Here is a 20,458-nt window from a genome sequence, read left to right on the forward strand (position 1 = left end):
CTGTATGCGTTTTTTTTATGGTCGCATGCCCTCGAACCGCCACGAATCCTACAGTGTAATGGCATTAGAGCAGTATTCACGTCCAAAGGGAAATGCAGCCGGTAATTGGGCTGCCTATGGTTTGCGGCCCGGGGGCAGCTGCCCCCTCCCCTCCCCTGTTTCCGTTGACAAGTTAGGGGGAGGGGTCTAGAGCAATCTTACACCCCCCTCCCCACAGTGGCGTAACCAGAAAATTTTATCGCGTGAGGGGGGGGGGGGGGGTCCCAATTGACCGTGGAGAGGGAAGGAGCGGGGCCATTGCCATAGCAGCAAAAATTTTACTGTTAGTGAGCGTTACAAGTGCCCGGCGTGCCCCACTTGGCTACGCCGCTACTAGCCCCCCCCCCCCCCCGCAATCGACGCAAATCAAGGTATCAGAACGTGCATGACACGCATGCATGACATAACATGAATGACATGCCGCGAAGCTAGCATGGACGTCGTCACATCATCATCATCATCAGCTTATTTTGACGTCCATCGCAGGACGAAAGCTTCTCCAGCGATCTCCAATACCCCTGTCTTGTGCTAACTGGTTCCACGTGTCTTCAAGTTTCCCAATTCCATCACGTCCACATTATTCTCTGCCGTCCTCGACTGTGCTTCCCTTCCCTTAGCACCCATTCTCCAACTCCAATAGACCAGCAGTTCTCTCTCTTACGCATTGCAATGTCTGCCCAGCACGACTTCTTCCTCTTAATGTCAACCAGAATATCAGCTATCCCCGTTCGCTCTCTAATCCACATCGCTGTCTTCCAGTCTATTATGATCATGCCTAATAATTTTAATTCCATCGCTCGTTGCGCGGTCCTCAACGTCTTCCCAAGCTTCTTTGGTAACTTCCAAGTTTCGGCCCCATACGTTAGTAACGGTAGAAAGCAATGGTTAGCAGTAAGCTCCCTGGTCATGATTTAGTAATGCCTGCCGTAAGCTCTCCAGCTAATGTTTTGTTTTTGTTAATTTCCTTGATCAGAGGCCCCTGCGAGTAATTAACCTCAATAAACGTATTTCTGCGCAGGTTCTAGAGGCTGACTGCCTACCATGACATTCGTTCTCTCGCCAGGCTGCGGAACATTACTTTTCTATTCTGCATACTAACTCTCAATCAGACTTACACTTTCTTCGACAAGTTCCTCAAACGTTTGTTGCAAATAGTCTGCAGCGTTGCTGAGTATGCCAATGTCATCTACAAACCATAAGTTGATGAGCTATTTACCGTTAGCCGTCACTCCTAACCATTCCCAGTCCAACTGGTTGCACACCTTCAGTGATAGTATTCAGTGATAGCATTGTAAATATTTTGCTATTGATTATATGAAGCCTTTTGCAGATATCTGGCTATGCAAAGTCTGCGCGTTAGTGTCATCCGTTCGATATCAACATTCGTGTGAAACTTCATTTTTGACCACTGTTCGGAGCTAGTGCGCTGCTGCCTAGGTGCCCCGATCTAATCATTCTAGCTACCTGATTCAAGCGCAGGTAGCGCGCGTTTCATGTATAGCCAATATCAACGCCTTAACTGGCAATGTTCATTTATCATATACTGTAAGCTTGTTCACTTACTCCCTTATAATTAGGGTGTAAATTAGAAAGACTGGGGTGTTCCAAAGGTGTTTTCTTGTTGAACACCCTTTTCCGTTAAAAAAGAGTGTTTCAAGGGTGTTTACAAGGGTGCAAAGATGAATACACCCGCATTACACCCATAAGGGTGTGAAAATTTTAAGAGTGTAGCGTGGTGGCGGAGAGCTTGGAAGGCCTTTACTGGTTTCTAGCATACTCGAGCAGCATTCTTTTGGCCTCTCGGGTAATAATCGAAAAAAATTCAAAGCTTGGGTGCCGCAGCCATAATTCCATCCTTGTCTTTAAAAACGCAATCTTTGCTATAATAAGCATGCAGTTGGCGTCGGAAAGTGTGCGTGTTCTTTAAGCTCGCCCTGAGTCCGAGCTGGTGTTCCGAGTAGAATCTTAGTTTTGCTCTGAGTTGGCCCAGTCCTACTCAGAGTAATCCTATAAACCGAAGAAGAGCAGATTCCACCAGAGGAGCTTGTTCTCGGCGTCATCGCACCTAGATGCGATAGTAGTCAATTGAGCGGACACACCATGCATGTAGCACGCCCTGCGTTAACAGATGCGCAGGATGAGCGCTGTGGCGAGACGATCCCTTCCAGTGGAGCTATGTCCGCATTGAGACCGCTAATTTCACTGTCTGCTGCTTTTAGTGTGTCGTTAGAACTTTCGAATTAATTGTGGCTAACAAAACATGTGCCCTTCGGATTCCCTAATTATTCCTGCTCCTTTTATGTTATATTTGATTTTCTGCTTCCTTGCAACAGGCCATCACTTCGCTACGAAAACTTAAGGTTGACGATACTAAACCTACGCTATGAAACTAAACAAGGCATAAATGACAGATACGCAGCCGGCAATATAAAGAGAACCAAGTGGTAGTTCTCTGAATTTGAATTGCCTGCTATTCCGAACTCGCGAATCATTGTTCGGTTTTCGTTCACGAGCTGACAGCTCCAATGCATGATCCACTACAAAAGAGAATTCGATCAGTCTACAAACTATGCACAGACACCAAACAGAATATTTGCCTTCCAATATACTTTTCTTAAAATTTTATTTAAAAAGTCTATCCCGTACTTTATATGCAGCTAAAAACTGAAGCATGATTTAGGGATAAATGAATAAATAAATAAATAAATAAATAAATAAATAAATAAATAAATACCATTCGCACGCAAATATCGGCAAGGGGATTTATTTTGGTATACTTCAAGGTCGGTAGACTTGAAATATACCAAAAGACCTGCTGCTTTGGTAGGCCCCCTATGGAGGGAAGACGATACAATGAACTATAAATCGAAATTGCCTTTCCGTTTTCCCCAGAACTTGTGACACTGCTGAGCTTCAATCACAAATGTTTCTTCGGGCTAAAGCATACCTAGCGTCTGTTTTGGCTACGATGACAATTCCTACTCTCAAGCTGTCGCGCAAGATCTTTCTACTAAGCCTTCTTTTTTTAATCTTTCGCTTTTAATTCCGATGTGACAGTAAAGAGTTGACAGTCACTTTAGATACGCTAAAGAGGAAGAATGCGAAAGTCTGCGCGCTCAGGAGACATTCATTAAATTACATGACATTCTCATTCGAATGCGTTGTTACTTCCTATTACTTGTTTCCTCCCACCAAAGGTCGTGGGTTCCAGTACCTTAATTACCTTCGACATGATTAACACTAAAGGTAGTAGCTTTGACTCCCACTCATCAAGGCAATGATGCCCAATGACATCAATTTTGGTGCCATTGAATTTTGGTCCCACTCCCACCAATGGGCTTGGGTTCGACTACCATGAATTTTGGTGCCATTGAATTTCGGTGACATAACGCCGGATGGCAAATTTTTCGATAACGGCTGACATACGATTTTTTTTACCCATGAGCCACTTCAGGCTTTCACCTTAAATATTACGGCATCGTTTCTGTGTCCGTAGCTGTCGGTGGAAGCTAGCAAAAGTTCTGCCTCTCTATAAATCGGGTGACAAGCACGTACTCTGCAACTACCGCCCAATTTCGCCAAGATCCCACTCTTGTAAAATGCTTGAATACATTGTCCACAAGCACGCCATTCATTGGTTATAAAATAACAACCTTCAAAATGCTTTTCAACATGGCTTCCGGCGTAGATTCAGCCCCGGAACTCGAATTCACGTAATTCTCACACGACATTTATATTCCGCTACATTTAGGCAAACAGATCGACTCAATTTTGATAGGTTTTTCAAAGGCGTTCGGCACAGTGCTGCATTCTAAAAAAAATTAAACAAAGGATGATTCTAAACAACGAAACAATAATTGACTGGATAGCCAGTTTTTGACTCGGTCAGAATTTGTCAGTTTTAACTCCGCAGAATTGGCAAAGTAGCGAGTTTGATCCAGTGTCCCCGAAGGTTCAGTTTTAGATGCTTTCTTACTGCTTACATATGTATATGACCTACCAAATAATCTGTCCTCTAAAATCCGCCTATATGCCGACGACTGTGTCCTTTACAATGTAATTGAAACCCCTGAGGACAAGATACGCCTGAACAATTAATTCGCCCTGTTTTGCGTCTCGCGTGAGGAATGACCCACGAACATTAACATATGAGCGTTTCCAAAACAGTTATGATATTTACAAATTAGACTACACCTTGTTTTTTTATTATTCGCAAAAGTAACTCACCTTTAAACAGGGTGTCCAACTATAAATATCTAGGTATCGTCTTCACGAGTATACTATTTTGGTCTCACTATGTTCAGACGGTAGCTAACAAAGCATTAAAAAAAGCTAGGATATGTGAAACGTAGAATTCCATCTGCTCCAAAACAGGCTAAGCTTTTATTACAGAAAGCGCTAATCCGGTTCATACTAGAATGGACCTCAGTAGTCTGATACCGGTACCATCCCTGTCACATAATAGAAATTGAGGTGGTAGAAAAGAATGCTGTGCGCTTTATGTACCGCAGGTGTGACAGTAACTTCTCCCCGTCCTCTGCTCTTCTTTCATGGAACTTATCCCCGCTCTCTGTTGGTCGTGAAATAAATTCGCTGAAATTGATGCGCAATATCATTAACTCTTTCTGACAACTCTCAAAGTGTTAATACTCGTCCGTTGCGAAGCGGTCTTTGAGTCGCAGTTTTCATGAACTTAACCTGAAACCACTTTTTGCCGAATTAACACATTTATTACAGGTTTTTACCGCGCACCCTTGAACTATGGAATTCATTGCCTGGCAATGTACGTTCTCTCCAATCGAAGCAATTTAACGCCACAACCGTTGGAAATACAGGGCAGTGCCGTTTTCTCTATCTTTCTTGTATAAATTACAATTTATTGTTACAAACTTATCACTATACATTAGACTTGTACACATTCCTGCAATAGCCATTTCAGGCTGCAGTATGTTACAAAAAATTCTCAAATTATTACTTTTTACGTTATTATGAGACACGCCGTAGTTGAGGACTCCGGAAATTTGGACTATCTGGGGTTATTTTACGTACACCTAAATCTAAGTACACGAGTGTTGTCGCATTTCGCCCCCCATCGAAAGGCGGCCGCCGTGGCCGGGATTCAATCCCGCGACCTCGTGCTTAGCAGCCCAACACCATACACACTAAGCAACCACGGCGGGTGTTCTCCAAATAAATAAATAAATAAATAAATAAATAAATAAATAAATATTTCAGGAGAGAATTCTGTGTCATCATAGACGAACCTTTTCTTTTGAGAGACGAACACATAGTACCTTGGGCAACAGTAGATGTTCTCGAGAGTGGTTCTTGTATCACGTACTTCATTTTCCCAATTGGATTTTCCGCACTGGTTGAGCCAGAAGTATTGTCACATCAGATCTACAAAGGGGACATTCCTGACCCTATTCAAGTCACGTGAAGTATAGAATACGAGGGAAGTCTGACAACCCGACAGACAGGATTACAATAAAACTTGTTCTTGGGTTAGTTGGTTAACATTTGAAGAAACCATTTGTAGAGCAATTACGACAGGTAGAAAGAACGGAGAACCAGACGCCACGGACACTGCCCTCACAATTCATGTATTTTACAGCGCAGATGTTTATGGCTGGGATCCCGGGATTTCTTCATGGCGTAACGTCACCAGAAAATTATCATCTATGGCTCATACCTTCAAATGGAATGGCTCATACAGAAAGAGGCTACAAGCACTCAGCTAACTAAAGCGAACAGCGCATACATTCTTCGGAATCACGCATACTATACATACAGAACAGCATACATTTCAATAAAGAATAACCTAAATACAATCGTCTGAGCCACATAATTGATGATAAGTGGCTCCTGCGCCTACATGCAATGCGCAGCACGTTTTGCTCCCAGCAGCATACGTTTCCCAGTAAAGATTACTGTTGCACAAGCTGCCGCGGTAACGGCATCTTGACTATAGCATACGAATTAGGGAGTGACGTAACTACACTTTCGTACGTGAAAGAAGAACCACCTAGAAATTAATTTGTCTTCTTACAGTGCCATGGGAAGACCACGTATAGTGAGGACTCCTGAAGAGCAGCGTGCGTATGAGGCGTGGCGAATTTCTTTTCTCTCTGGTCCACTCTGTGTAGGTGCACGAAGCAGCGGCGAAAGCCAAGTCGCAGGCCTCGGTGCCTACACTATTAGAAAAATTTACACCCTTGGGGGCGTATCTTGTCCCACAACAATAATCGTCATCCGTGCTGCCCGCGTTTCCTTTCTTTAACGCTGCGAGCCCGGTACTTTCCAGTCACACTGATAAGGCATGCGCCTTATCAGTGTGACGCAGCATTCTCGACAGGAAAGTAGCGAGCGCCGAGTTTTCAGGAAAGGAAACGCAAGCAAGGGACAAATATACACCCCAAAGGGTGCAACCGTTTTAAGAGTGTTTAGTCGCTGTTCGTCACTCGCTCGACATCCGCCGAAAGGAAGTGTGGGTGGTGCCGCCATCACTAGGACTTGCGCGAGTCTGTACTTTCTTTTTCCGGCGTGTTACATTAGGCAATATGTTTAGTGCACGTCGAACCACCACCAGCTTATGTCATAGCACCGGCTGCTACGGTAAAAAATGCTTATTGTTAATTTTGCATGTGTAGGATATAGAAGACTCTGGAACCTGAAACTGCTGCCACGAAGAAAACGATGCCTGTCTGCCTGATAAGCCATAATAAGGAATGGTAAAAAAAATCGCATAACCACAATGAATTGGGACAGTCGAAGATCTATATAACTATATTTGTTTTAATGGAAGGATGCACCTTCGATGTCAAGTAGTTCTTATTTGTAAATGCCCAATGAAAAAGAAGGAAGAAAGAAAGTGAAAGGCAAGCCTTCAATGTAATGAAGTACGCAGAAGCGTTAATTGCGACATTTCCTAGCATCGCAGAACGCTTTGTTCCATCAGACAATAACAAACGCGAAAAAAAAACTTCGACTGCATGCGACGAACGGACGCGCCATACTTTCCCGAGATCACGCGGCAGCGTGTCCTGCAAACATCGACCGATACATGCAGGTTGTGCGGTGCTTCCTTCGGGAAATAAAATTTTAATGCCTACCTGCAAAAGTGATGACCATAATAAAGTGGTAAGCACCATCGGTATCGAGAGAAGCATATACAGTTGTGAAATAGAACATTCGGTAAAATCATACAGAATAGCTGCTTTAAACTCTCTAAAGGAAGGCCTTGACCCGTATTTCCAAAAAAAGCACTTACGCTAGAATTGTTTGCAGGAAAAAATTACACTCCGTCCTGATCCACGACATACCTACCATTAGCGAACGCGTCCAGCCAACGGCAAAGACCACGAACTAAAAGCTTTGTGAATTCGGCACGTGATTTTTTTAAGTACAGAATTAGAACTTTTTTGAGTAATACGTGTTAATTAATGAGGTTAGACGTTGAGATTAAGCTACCCGCATTCTTCTGGATATGTGTTAACCAAAAGGAGAAGCTTCATATGAAAGCTCGCCCCATGTCATACGTTTAGTACAGTAGAGTGTATTTGCATGTCATATGCAGAAACGCGTTGCTCATCCTTATATCGTCGGACCGAGCCCTAAATGATAATAATAAAAAAACTCACCGGATCTTTTCAAATGTTACGTAGCTGTTAACTCTGCTGTGCTAACTGCTCACAGTGCGATACATTTCATATTTGATTCGGCAAAACTGCCTGTGGTCGATCCACAGACAAGCAGGTCTGCTACCTTGGTGCTTATACCGCTGCAGCAACGTTCGTTTACGGCAGTGAAATGCGAAAACTTTCGTCATTCATCGACCAAAGGAACTCGGAATTTTCCTTATCGCAATCGTCTCTCTTCTGAGATGCATGGCGACACAAATGAAACAGCTGCAGTGAAAATCTGCGCTAAAATCGGGACTCGAGATCAGCGGTGGCGCTGCATGCAGGGAAACAAGAATGGCTCTCCCTGAGTTTTTCTTCTATTCTTCTCGCACTTCGCCATATCTTTATATTCGTCCTTTGCGGCTGGGTGACTTCTTTTACGTCTGTGATCCAGCCATTGAACAACAAGCTCGCGAGAACAACAAGCAGTTAAACAGCAACAAAATGAGGGTCGCCTTTACTCGTGCTTTTGCAAGCTGTGTAGAAAACTGCGGGACGTTGACCGATGCTCCCGGACTACTGGAAAAGCCTGAAATATGGTCCTGCGACCGCAGGAGGGGAAAAAAGGCGGCATTCTACCAGACTACGAAGAGCGATCAAGAGACAGAAATTACACACACATATATACATTTGGCAGTTGGGTGTGATATACTTTGGTTTAGGTTGTTTCTTTGTTTGTCACTCACACGCAAATGCGGATACTTGGAAACGCGTGGATCCGTTTTCATCCTCTCCACGCAAAGCAGGCGTTGAGCCTCTGTTGGAGCGTCAAGTCGCAGTGCGCCGATGTGAGAACGTGGCCGAGTCGTGGAAAAAAGTCATAACATTAAATACCGCTTAAGGGCTTCGAAATGTGTGTTGCGATGTCGGCTTCTAGGGAGGCAAGCGCTGAGTTCCATGCGTAGCGTGGTGGGTAGCGCCATGGCTTAGCTGTCCGTGCCCATTAGCCGAGGAGCGCTGGAACTGTCAGAAGAACGTTAATACAGCATCGCACATGTTTCCACAAGCAACTTGGCAGATTTATAACTCGGATTTAACAACGTACTCGGCATTAAATGTGTCGGTTGGCGCACATGAATTTTGATCCACACCGAAAAGTGGCAAGCTTTCACCATACCGCTGGAACGTACAGCTGAACACTAGCGTGTGTATGTCCTGTTATAGGACGCAGGACATACACACTAGCGTGTGTATGTCCTGCGGGAAACATATTCTTCGCAGGAAGATGGAGATGGACTAACAGGGGCAAAAAAGAAAGAAACATCGAGAAAAGAACTGGGCGAACGGCCATAAACAAGGTAGAATGGCGAGTAACCGGTTGTGCGTTGAACGGCGGTGTTATACGCGACGGTGACGAGTGGCAAAATTGCGTCCCAATTTTTGTGATCTGGTTGAATATAGGCTGCTATCATGTCAGAGAGCGTACCTCCTCCACACCTCCACCACTTGTGACGTCACAGTAAGGGCCGACCTTTATTGACCCTGAGAGACGCGGCGACTGACCCTCGGCACAGTCCACTATAATGATGCGACTACCCGCAAGATGAAGAAGAAGGGCACACACATATGATTATAATATACAGATGATGAAGAAGTACACAATAAATGCCGACACTACATCGGATAATTGAGCTTTAACTAAACAATATTTGAGTATTTCTTCCAAGATTTATTACAAAATTGACCAGTAAGTGTAAAGAAAAGTCATAGCCATCTTATAATTACAAGTCGATGATGTACACTTCACATGTTCCATTCCGTTTTATTGAGGTGTTTGTTAAACGAGACTTTGCAAAATAATTTTGTTAATATATGGTAATTTAAGTCAGGTCAGTTTTCTAATACCCACTTTTTCAATAGTTTCACCATAAATGGCGTTTTTCTTCATCTTAAACTGTGAACTCTTTTTCTGACTGTAGATGTCAGGGAGTATGAAAGAGTCAAATGCTGGAGGTTACACGGTTGTGACCGTTCATATATTCAACTGTAGATAACTGTGCTGCATAGAACTTCCCAAAACTACGTTCAATACTTTTCGATTGTCATATATGATGAGTTTATGCACTTTTCTTTTGCATTTTTCTATTTCTTAACCCGTGGATTTGTATTTTTTGTTTTTATGGTTTTCTTTATATTTATTTTAACTCACTTCAGTGCTTATTGAAGTAGCATTGTTTTTCTGTTAATTTGTATGCTCGCCCACCCCTCATGTAGAACACCTGCAGTTGGGGTATTTCAGGCATTTTAAATAAATAATAAATAAATAAAAGACAGAGTGTGCTACGCGACACATGCAAATATCCATTCTAGAAGTATGCATCAGTATGCTCTCAGTGGCATATCCGGCTCGATGTGCCACTGCACTTTTTTCGCAAATGAAGGTTAGTGGGCTTGCACATACCATAATCTGTCTGTCTACACTTACGTGTCTGAATAAGGGGCTCATAAATGGTAATTGAGGATAATAAATACACGAGCAAAACTCATTTCCCTCATAGTACTCATTAAAAGATGTTCACTTTACCCTATAAAGTGCCATTTTTAAATAAGGAAACGCAGTGTAAATAGAAAAAAAATTTCTTGAAATGAAAGAATCTCTGCAGTGTGTTTTAAAATATATTCTGTAACAAAAATAATGTTTCATGTTTATCTGAAGTACGCAGTTTCGATGAACGCTCTCAATGGCAGCTGTAATAAAGTTGTATTAGATAGCGTCAACAAGTAGTTCAATATGACTATTTAACACAGGAGAGAGAGGAGAACTTATTGGGGAATTACAGAAAGGTCGGCCTGAGTTTTTTATCCTCTACCCACTACACTATTCAGAAGGGAGGGGAGCGGAGAAAAAGAGGAGTGGCGATGAGGATAGGCATAGCCGGGTACGACTATCAACGACGCGAGCCATCCAGGCACTCTTAGAATTTTGAATTACCACGGGCCTAAGTTCAAGACTCATAACATACCCTTTAGACACGAACGTGTACACTCGTATTTGGCATCCTATTGACTGCACTCAATATAAACTAAAACTAAACAGAACTTTCTTCAACTTCCTAGGAGTTCAATCAAAGTTTACTATAATCTAAAAATCTATTTCTGCGTGTGGTGAACCTTGCGCATACTGTATTGGGGTAGGCAGGAGCGGCTAGTTCACAGGGGAACATTTTAAAATTAAATATATGGGGTTTAGCGTGCCAAAACCTGGATGTGAAACCTGGATACAGAGTCAACTCTTCATTTCACTAACAGTGCTCGGGCACTACGAGGCGAGCCCCGGCCACGAACACGGGGAGCGAACGAGCCGTTTGCAACACAGTAGTCTGGGTGCTGCTTTAGAAGGTAATGACGTAATGACTGCGCTAAGGAGCTACAATGTAATGCACTGCTTCGAATCCGTTTTTTTTTTCGCCTAAGTTTTTACTGACTTGACAAGCCTTGGCAGACCCTACGTCTACCCCACTCATGTGGACATGTATGGATGGATGAATGGATGAAAAACTTTATTAGGGTCATTTAGGGCGCACACTAGCACGCAGCGGGCCGATCCCACGTCGGGACAGAGAGGCCGAGCCTCTCCGCCACGTCGCGGGCCCGTTGGACAACCCATAACTTTTCTTCGAGCTTGGCGCTGTGTAGGACCGCATTCCAGCGTGAAGAAGTGTTGCTTTCATCGTCGCGTAACGCGGGACATCGCCAGAGCATGATTATGGTAAGTTCGCTAAGTCATTGCATAGTGCACATGCATTTGCTGTCTGAATTTCAGGGTACATCTGGTGAAGAAGTAGGGGGTTTGGGTATGCCCCCGTCTGTAGAAGCCTTAGTGCCAAAGCCTGAGGTCTATTGCGTTTGCAATGTGGGAGGGGGTAGATCCTCCGAGCCAAGTAAAAGTGCTTAGTAATTTCGGTGTACGAGGAAGGAGAGTCCCGATTTTCAGTACCCTCAGGGTCACGCTGCCCGGTAGTACGCGGTTGATGGTCACTCGCGCAGCTCCGTGTGCCGACTCATTGAGGTTGGGCGGGGCACCCTCGATCTGTCCCATGTGGGCTGGAAACCAGACAATGTGGGTGGCTTTATCTCCTTGCTTCTTAATATCCCTAGGGCCAGCTCAGATATGGTTTCTTTGGCAAATTCCCTAACATCTTATATCGAGTCACTGTAGATTGATGTCCTCTTGTCGTCCAATAAGGCCATCGCTATTGCAGCCTGCTCTGCGATCTCAGAGGACGTCGTCGGAATCGAGATTGCGTTCGCTATTTGCTTTTCATTATCTACGCTAACCACAGTGAAGGCGTGTCCGTCGGCGTAGCGCGCTGCGTCTACGAAACTGTTCTCCGAAGCCCGTTCACGAGCCTTTTCCAGGAGAGCCTTCGCGCGCGCCCGACGTCTTCCCACGTTGTGTTCTGGATGGACGTTTCGTGAGATCGGGGCGCCAGGGATGCGGTCCCACTGCTCTCGAGGGATGCTGCAGAACTTTGTTTTGATTACTGTGGGGGGAATGCCCAGCTCCTGTAAGCAGGCACGTACCCAGGAATTTTTGCGGGGGGGGGGGCACCACCTCCATCATCATCGTCATCATCATCATCATCATAATCATCCTGTTTTATGTCCATTGCAGGACGATCGCCTCTCCCTGCGATCTCCAATTACCCCTGTCCTGCGCCAACCGATTCCAACTAGCGCCCGCAAATTTCCTGATTTCTTCGCTCCACCTAGTGTTTTCTCGTCCTCGATTGCGTTTCCCTTCTCTTGGTACCCATTCTGTAACCCTAATGGCCCAACGGTTATATAACCGGCGCATTACATGACCTGCCCAGCTACATTTTTTCCTCTTGATGTCAATTAGAATATCATCTATACCCGTTCGCTCTCTGATCCAAACCACTCTCTTTCTCTCTTAACGTTATGCCTAGCAATCTTCGTTCGATCGCTCTATGCGTGGTCCTTAACTTGCTCTCAAGTCTCTCCCCCATATGCACTGGCAAAATGCACTGGGAAATGCACTGGCAAATGCATTGGCACTGGACATATTGCACTGGCAAAATGCATTGACTCCACACCTTACTTTTCAATAATAGTGGTAAGCTTCCAGTCAGGAGCTGGCAATATCTGCCGTATGCGATCCAACCTATTTTTATTCTTCTGTGAATTTCCTTCTCATGATCAGGATTCCCTCTGGTTAATTGACCTAGGTAAACGTACTCCTTCACAGTCTCTAGTGGCCGACTGGCCATTCTGATCTCTTGTTCCTTTGCCCGGCTATTTATCATTATTTTCATCTTCTGCATAATAATATTCAACCCCACTCTTACACAACTCTGTTAAGGTCTCCAATCATTTGTTGTAACTCGTCTGCATTGTTGTTGAATAGAACAATGTCATCGGCAAACCGAAGGTTCCTGGGATATTTGCCGTCGATCTCTACTCCTAAGCCTTCCCAGTTTAATAGCTTGAATTCTTCTAAGCACGCAGAAAATAGCTTTCGAGAAATTGTGTCTCCCTGTCTGACCCCTTTCTCTATAAGTGTCTCCCTGCTTTTCTTGGGTAGATTTAAGGTAGCTGTAGAACCTCTGTAGATATTCTAACGCGAAAGATGAGTCAGTAAGACGATAAACTATTTACAGATTATATTTACAACAACGGTTGCAGCACTGACCGGTTAGATTCACAGCGCGAGCCCAGTTCGTTCTTCCTCCTCTTTTCTGGACTGATGGCGCCTACGCGTCTCGTTCAAACAAACAAATACCTTACGCATGTAGCAATATTTTCCAAGATTTTTACGTAAGCGTTCTGTACTCCTTGATTACGTAGTGCCTCTACGATTGCTGGTATCTCTACTGAATCAAATGCCTTTTCGTAATCTATATAAGCCACATAGAGAGGCTTATTGTACTCTGCAGATTTCGCGATAACCTGATTGATGACATGGATATGATCTATGGTAAAGTATCTCCTCCTGAAGCCAGCCTGTTCCCTTGGTTGACAAAATCCAGTGTTAACCTTATTCCATTGGAGATTATTTTGGTAAATATTTTATATAATACTGGGAGCAAGCTAATGGTCCCATAATTGTTCAATTCTTTAACGTCTCCTTTTTTGTGGATTAGTATAATGTCTGCATTCTTCTAGTTTTCTGGGACCCTTGAAGTCGATAGACACTTAGTATAAAGAGCCGCCAGTTTTCCAAGCAATATGTCTCCTCCATCTTTGATTAAATCGACTGTTATTCCACCTTATCATCCCGCTCTTCATCGTTTCATGTCTTGCAGGGCCCTTCTGACCTCATCGCTAGTTATAGGAGAGTTTCTGTATCCTGTTCATTACTGTTTCTAAGTGAACTATCGTGACTCCTCTGGGTACTGTATACAGGTCAGCTTAGAATTTTTCCGCTGCTTTTACTATATCTTCGATATTGCTGATGATATTATCCTTCTTATCTTTTAGTGCATACATCATGGTTTGTCCTATGCCAGGTTTCGTTTTTACTGATTTCAGGCTGCGTTGATTTTTTACGGCTTCTTCAGTCTTTGTCATGTTATAGTTTCGAATATCAGTTATTTTCGCCTTGTTGATCAGTTTTGACAGTTCCCACGAATTGCGTAATGCTGTGCGGCAGCCAGTGCCATACAACCACGTAGAGCGCAGGACTCTGCTATTCAAGACGTACTGCGCTCACTGCGGAAGGTTAGAAAAACACCCAGATAAGCACAGCAGAGAAGTCGCTACGTGAGGCGGTTCAAAACAAGTAATTGTTCTCCACTTCCGGCGGCGTTTTCTCTATTTCCTTTTTAAATAAAAAGATGTTGATCTAGAAATATTTTCATAAACAACGGTTAACTTTTTTATTATTCGCTTTTGCTTGCAGTTTCGTTGTTGCCTTGGCTCTCTCCCTTAGTAGATCGCTTAATTACTCAACTCCTTGCGATTTTTGTTTCCAGTTGCCAATTTTGCACGAAAAGCGCTATACAATTAGGGAAAAACAGACGCAGTAACGGGCGACAGTCATCTTGCTTATGGGTTTAAGGGTTATTGCAGGGTTCCATGATGGACGCTCTTTCACATTATTTTATTTCCCACCTTAGCTAACCCATATCACGTGTATGTGGTTCCGGGCATCTGTCAGCGTCGCGGCGAGCCTAACTCAAGGAAACAATGAAGCAAAGGGATAAGTTAAACGCAATTGGCGTTTTCTCCGGCCGCAACTCGTTCCATGAGAGTACAGACCAGCTGAGTAACAGCCGCATCCCTCTCCTGGTCCCAGGATCAGCCTAAACAAAGAAGGTTGAACTAACAAAAGCAACAGCTATGCGCGTGACGGTTGAATAGATGGTGACAACTGAACGCATCTTGATTTAATCGCGCTGGTGCGGAATCTACGAGAAAACTGTCCTTCACATTACAAGAGATGCCGATAACTACCGCCATCTAAAAGGAGTGAAAAAGGCAGCATAATGCTGACCGATGAACAGCTACGAAGTCTCAACATTGATCTGGCGGTGCTTTAGGAATGTCTGAGGAGTGGTGGCATGGGTGGGGAGGGGGGGGGGGGGTACGCCACTTGATTTCGGGGGGGGGGGCCGGGCCCCCCCCCCCTGGGTACGTGCCTGCCTGTAAGATTGTGTGGTAGATAGCCTGACGAACTGGGCCCTCTCTTGTGCTTCCGCTATTTCCTCTAGCGTGTTATGCATGCCAAGTTGAAGTAAGCGTTAGGTGTGAGTGTATATGGGGAGGCCGAGAGCTCTCTTGATTGCCTTCCTGATTAATGCATTGAGCTTATCCCGCTCAGATATTTGCCAGTTGTGTGCATGGCCGCGACGTAAGTGAAATGACACATTACGAACGCATGTACCAATCTCACGAGGTTATCTTCTCCGAGGCCTTGCTGCCGGTTGGCAACTCTTCTGATTAGTCTGATAGCATTGTCTGTCTTCATAGTGAGTCGCAGCACTGTCTGGTTGTTTGAACCACTCGACTCTACCATCACGCCGAGAATCCGGATAGCATCCGCCCCCGGAATATAGCCTCCGACATTTGTGCGCAGTTTTACGTCGCATTCGGTGAGTGGCTTCCATCCCTTCGGTTTCGGGCCTCTGCGCTTGTGTCGATAAAGTAGCAGTTCCGACTATTGCGGTGAGCACCGAAGGCCCGTGGACTCAAGGTATCTCTCGGTAGCATCAATCGCCTCTTGCAGGGCCGTCTCTACATGTCCGTCACTACCTCCCGTACACCATATGGTAACGTTGTCTACGTATATGGTATGACTGATACCGTCGATAACAGAGAGTGTACTGGATAGACCCATCATGACGAGGTTAAAGAGGGTTGGGGATATGACTGCCCCTTGTGGCGTCCCCTTAGACCCCAGCTTGATCATGTCTGAAGTCAGGTCCCCGATCTTAAGGGTGGCGCTCTCTGTCTGACAGGAAAGATCTCGTGTAGGAATGAAAGTGCTTCCCGAGGTTTAGGCTCGAGATTGTGTTTAAAATGCAAGAGAAAAGAATGTTATCAAATGCCTTTTCCAGATCTAGGACTAGTATGGCTCTCGTGTCCCGCCTATTACAGTCAATAATGTGATGCTTGATGAGCTTCATCACGTGCTGCGTCGAAAGTCCGACCCTGAAGCCGGTCATATTGTGTGGGTAAGTGTCGTGGTCATCCAGGTAGCGTGAAACCCTGTTTAGGATTGCGTGCTCAGCAACCTTCCCCACGCACGATATGAGCGAAATTGGGCGGAGGTTATCGAGGCTGGGCGGCTTTCCTGGCTTGGGGATGAGAATGGTGCTGGCTGATTTCCACATTTGCGGCACTATACCACTGCTCCATGCTTGGTTAATGATGTCCGTTAGGTAAACGATGAACTTCTCTTCCAGGTTCCGTAGAGCTTTGTTTGTGATCTTGTCCGGACCCGGAGCCGATCTGCCGTTGAGGGCGTGGAGCGCCTGCCCGATCTCCTCAATACAGAATTCTGCGTCGAGCTCAGGGTTCTCGGAGCCTTCGTAGTCAGGAGAAGGTGGTGTAGGGCCCAATGCGACTGATAGGTACTTCTTCACGAGTTTGGATAAAATTTCGTTGCTCGAATATTCTCGCTTTGCTGTGTGTAGAGTGCGCGCCAGTGTGTTGCGTTGCTGTGTTTTAGTGTTCGTCTCGTCGAGGAGATGCTTTAGGAGGTTCCATGTGCCCCTCTTGCGCACATGCCCGTCGATCGAGTTACACACCTCATCCCATTGCTGTGCAATGGGATGAGGTGTGTAGCCCTCAGCCCTCATCCATTGCTGTGCAATGGGATGAGGGCTAGAGAGGGCTCTGCAATGTTCCTCTATAGTTCTGCTGATTTCCGATATCTTTTTTCTGAGCCTGCGGTTGAGCCGTTGTCCTTTCCACCTGGCGAGGAGGGTCTCCTTGGCCAGAACTGGTGAGCCAGACGGCTGTCCATCTTTTCCACCAGGAGGTCGGTACAAACCTCCTTGGTTGTAGCTTTGATGTCGTGTCTAAGCTGTACAACCCATTGTTCGAGGCTAGCCTTGTCCTCACTCTCCGCTCGCTCTTCCCTAATTTTGCGAAATTTGTACTGGAACATGCGCTGTCTCTTCTGCTCGACTTGGAGGTTCGTGGCCAAGATATAATGATCGCTACCAAAGTCTACCCCGACGTTCGTCCACTTGACCGCTGCAATGCTCCTGACAAAGGTGAAATCCGGTGTCGTTTCACGACTCGAGGATGTTCCTCATCTGGTGGGGAACGCTGGGTCCATGACTAGTAGCAAGTTTAGGTATATAGCCTCAGGCCAGAGGTCCTCCCGCTTGTTAGTGTTATATGGGTAGCCCCAGGTGTGGTACGGCGCGTTGCAGTCACCAGCTATGAACAAAGGGGAGTCGCGTGGTAGTTGCGTGGCCTTGGTGATAAGGGCTTTGAAGCGTTGTCTTGGAGCTTCGGGACTACTGTAGAAATTCAGGATGAATATACTTTCGCGGTTCGTTGGGCTAGGGATGATCTCTATCATCATGTATTCGACTTTACCTAAGGTCATCTTAAAGTCGTGAGTGATGTGGGTCAGCTTGTTGCTAATCAGTACGGCGATCCCCCGTCCTTCCTCGTGCTTTGCTACGGGCCTGTAGCCAGACAGCGTGACGTTAGATGTTAATGTTTCTTGTAAAATGATAACATTTGTCTTCTCTGCGTGTGAGCGAATATATTGTTGCAGGGGAGCCCTCTTGGGAAGGAAACCCCTGCAATTCCATTGTCACATCTTGAATGAGTTAGTTTGAGTGGCCATCGTATTGCTCTTGAATTGCTGTGCTAACCTTCGGAGGGCCGATCGCCCCCGAGCTGTTACTAGTCGATGCTGTTGCTCGGGGTGCAGGAGCTTTAGGTAGCAGCACAGATGCTACAAGATTTTCCAAGAAGGGTTCAATTTTGCTGATCCGCTGATTAGTGCGCTCCTCCATGGAAGCCATGTGGCTTTGGGAGAGTGAAAACTTTTCATTTATCTGCTTAATGCTGTCACTGAGAGCGGAGAGCAACTCGCGAATCTCCGATTGGGCCCTGCCTGGTGCTCTTTCTTGCTCGTTAGCGATTGCTCTCTTTTTAGCGGGCCTCTCTGTATCGATCTTCTCAACCATAATGACCTCTACGGCAACAGAACTAGACTTCAACAAAGAACATCGGAGCAGCATTTCGCTCACCCGAAACAATCCCCTGCAAGCAGAGGAAGCGGCCATAGCCCTCGCGCTCTCCCAAACAGAGGTTGAAATCATAGTGACCGACTCCCAACAGGCATTCCGCTACTTTGCTAGCCGAAGAATTCATACTACTACGCTCAAGATCATCAATAAAAAGCCACCAACGAGATCAGTCATGATCACCTGGGCGCCAGATCATCACGGCATTCCTGGCAATGAGGTCGGCAACCACGTGGCTCGAGATTTGACCCACCAAGCCAACTACGTGGAATCTGAACCCGAGCGCATGCACCCTCTAGTCTCGTACCAAGACGTCACACAACACTACAAGCTAACCCGCAGAACATATGCACCCCCACACAAGTCACTGCCTAGAGATCAGGAGCGATTCCTCCGAGCGCTACTGGTTAACACATTCCCCCACCCAACCAGGAGTCATCTCATAACCCCTACACAATTCTCTCCGCAAGGCCACCTCTGCGCAGAGCCCGGGTGCCTCAGGCACATAGTAGGGGGTTGCAATGACGCCCCATTAAATCCTCCGAACCCTTACCATACCAACGAGCTTTGGGAGGGAGCCTTGGCCAGCTCCGACCTCGAGGATCAGCAACCGCTGATTGCGAGGGCCAGGACGCGGCCCGAGCTCAAAGCATTCTGGAATGAGGACGCCCCTCCAAAGCTGCATTTACCTAATAAAAATGTTTGTTCTCTCTCTCTTGCCACTCTACGTGCCGTTGTTAATTAGATCGCACAAGTTAAACCTCGAAATGGGGTCGTTTTTTTTGTGACTCCAAGGCAGCGCCTCAGAGTCTACAGTCAGCCTTACGATGCAAGACCCATGAACAACCTGTGTTTGAGACCAGAGACGTTCTCCATCAAGCCCTCATAAACTGACATGACATCATCTTCCAATGGCTTCCGGGGCACTATGGCATCATCGGAAATGAGTTTGCTGTTGATGCTGCCCGGTCAGCCCATAAAGAAACCTTGACACTTCCTATACCCTTATCAAGAACAGATGCTGCGAGGAGTCTTCGTTTACTTGCTCAAACCAAGACTGAATCTTTGTGGAACACCCCAACTTTCTGCATCTGCCATTTCCACCCGCTGGATCGTACATTGAAGCTGCAGATTCCATGGAATTTTTCCCATCGGGATGCACCTTTACTGTGACGCCTCTGCTTAGAGGCGGCTTTCACGACACTCGTTCCGTATTTGTGTGTTCGACACACCGATTTGTGAATCGTGAAAATGTGAAGAGACGATCAAGCACATGTTTTGTTTTTGTAATGTCCATGAGATTGAACGGGACGCTCTTCGGAAAGAGTTAAACCGATTAGATAGCACACCATTTTCAGAGACTAAGATTCTCGGACCATGGCCCCACGTGTCGCAGGCTTTTGGGCACTGCCACGTTCCATGAAATCGACTGGCCTCAGTGACTGATTATAGGTGTGAAGTTATGGATAACTGCAGGGTATATTCACACTGATGGTACCTTATTCCATCCCTCTCTTTTCTTTTGTTCCCTTAAACCCCTTCCCCTGTGTTGGCTAGCAAACCGGACGTGCGTCTCGTTGACATCCCTACATTTCCTTCCTTCTTTTCCTCCTCCTCATACACCTGGAGGCACATCATGCTTAGCATAAAGTGGAGCAGAGTGCGAACGAGAAAAAAATGAACTTGGCCTTCTTTGAGACATACTTATCATTCCACGCACAAGTTATTGTGCTAATAACTTTGGAGGCTGTTGCAAGGAACGCCGTAGCTTGCTTGCTTTCTGCAACTGGAAATAGGGTTCAGCTAAAAAGACAGCTAACGTGCAGTGTTGACTCACTGCTTGAATAAAGCTGAGGCCGGGCCCGGAAGGAGCTGGCTGATTCTACAGAAAGGAAAACGCACGGCTGCCGACGCCCTCGCACCGCGCTCGCAACCAGTGGCGGCCACAGTATCGTGTTTTATCTTACAGCAGTTGAATATGTGAAGTTGTCGAACGCCATTCGAAAAATATTGGAATTTGCGAAATAAGAACTATTTGATCCGAGGACTGAATCAAGTAGA

The sequence above is a fragment of the Dermacentor albipictus genome, chromosome 1 (assembly GCF_038994185.2).
Source record: "Dermacentor albipictus isolate Rhodes 1998 colony chromosome 1, USDA_Dalb.pri_finalv2, whole genome shotgun sequence".
Classification (NCBI taxonomy): Eukaryota; Metazoa; Arthropoda; class Arachnida; order Ixodida; family Ixodidae; genus Dermacentor; species Dermacentor albipictus.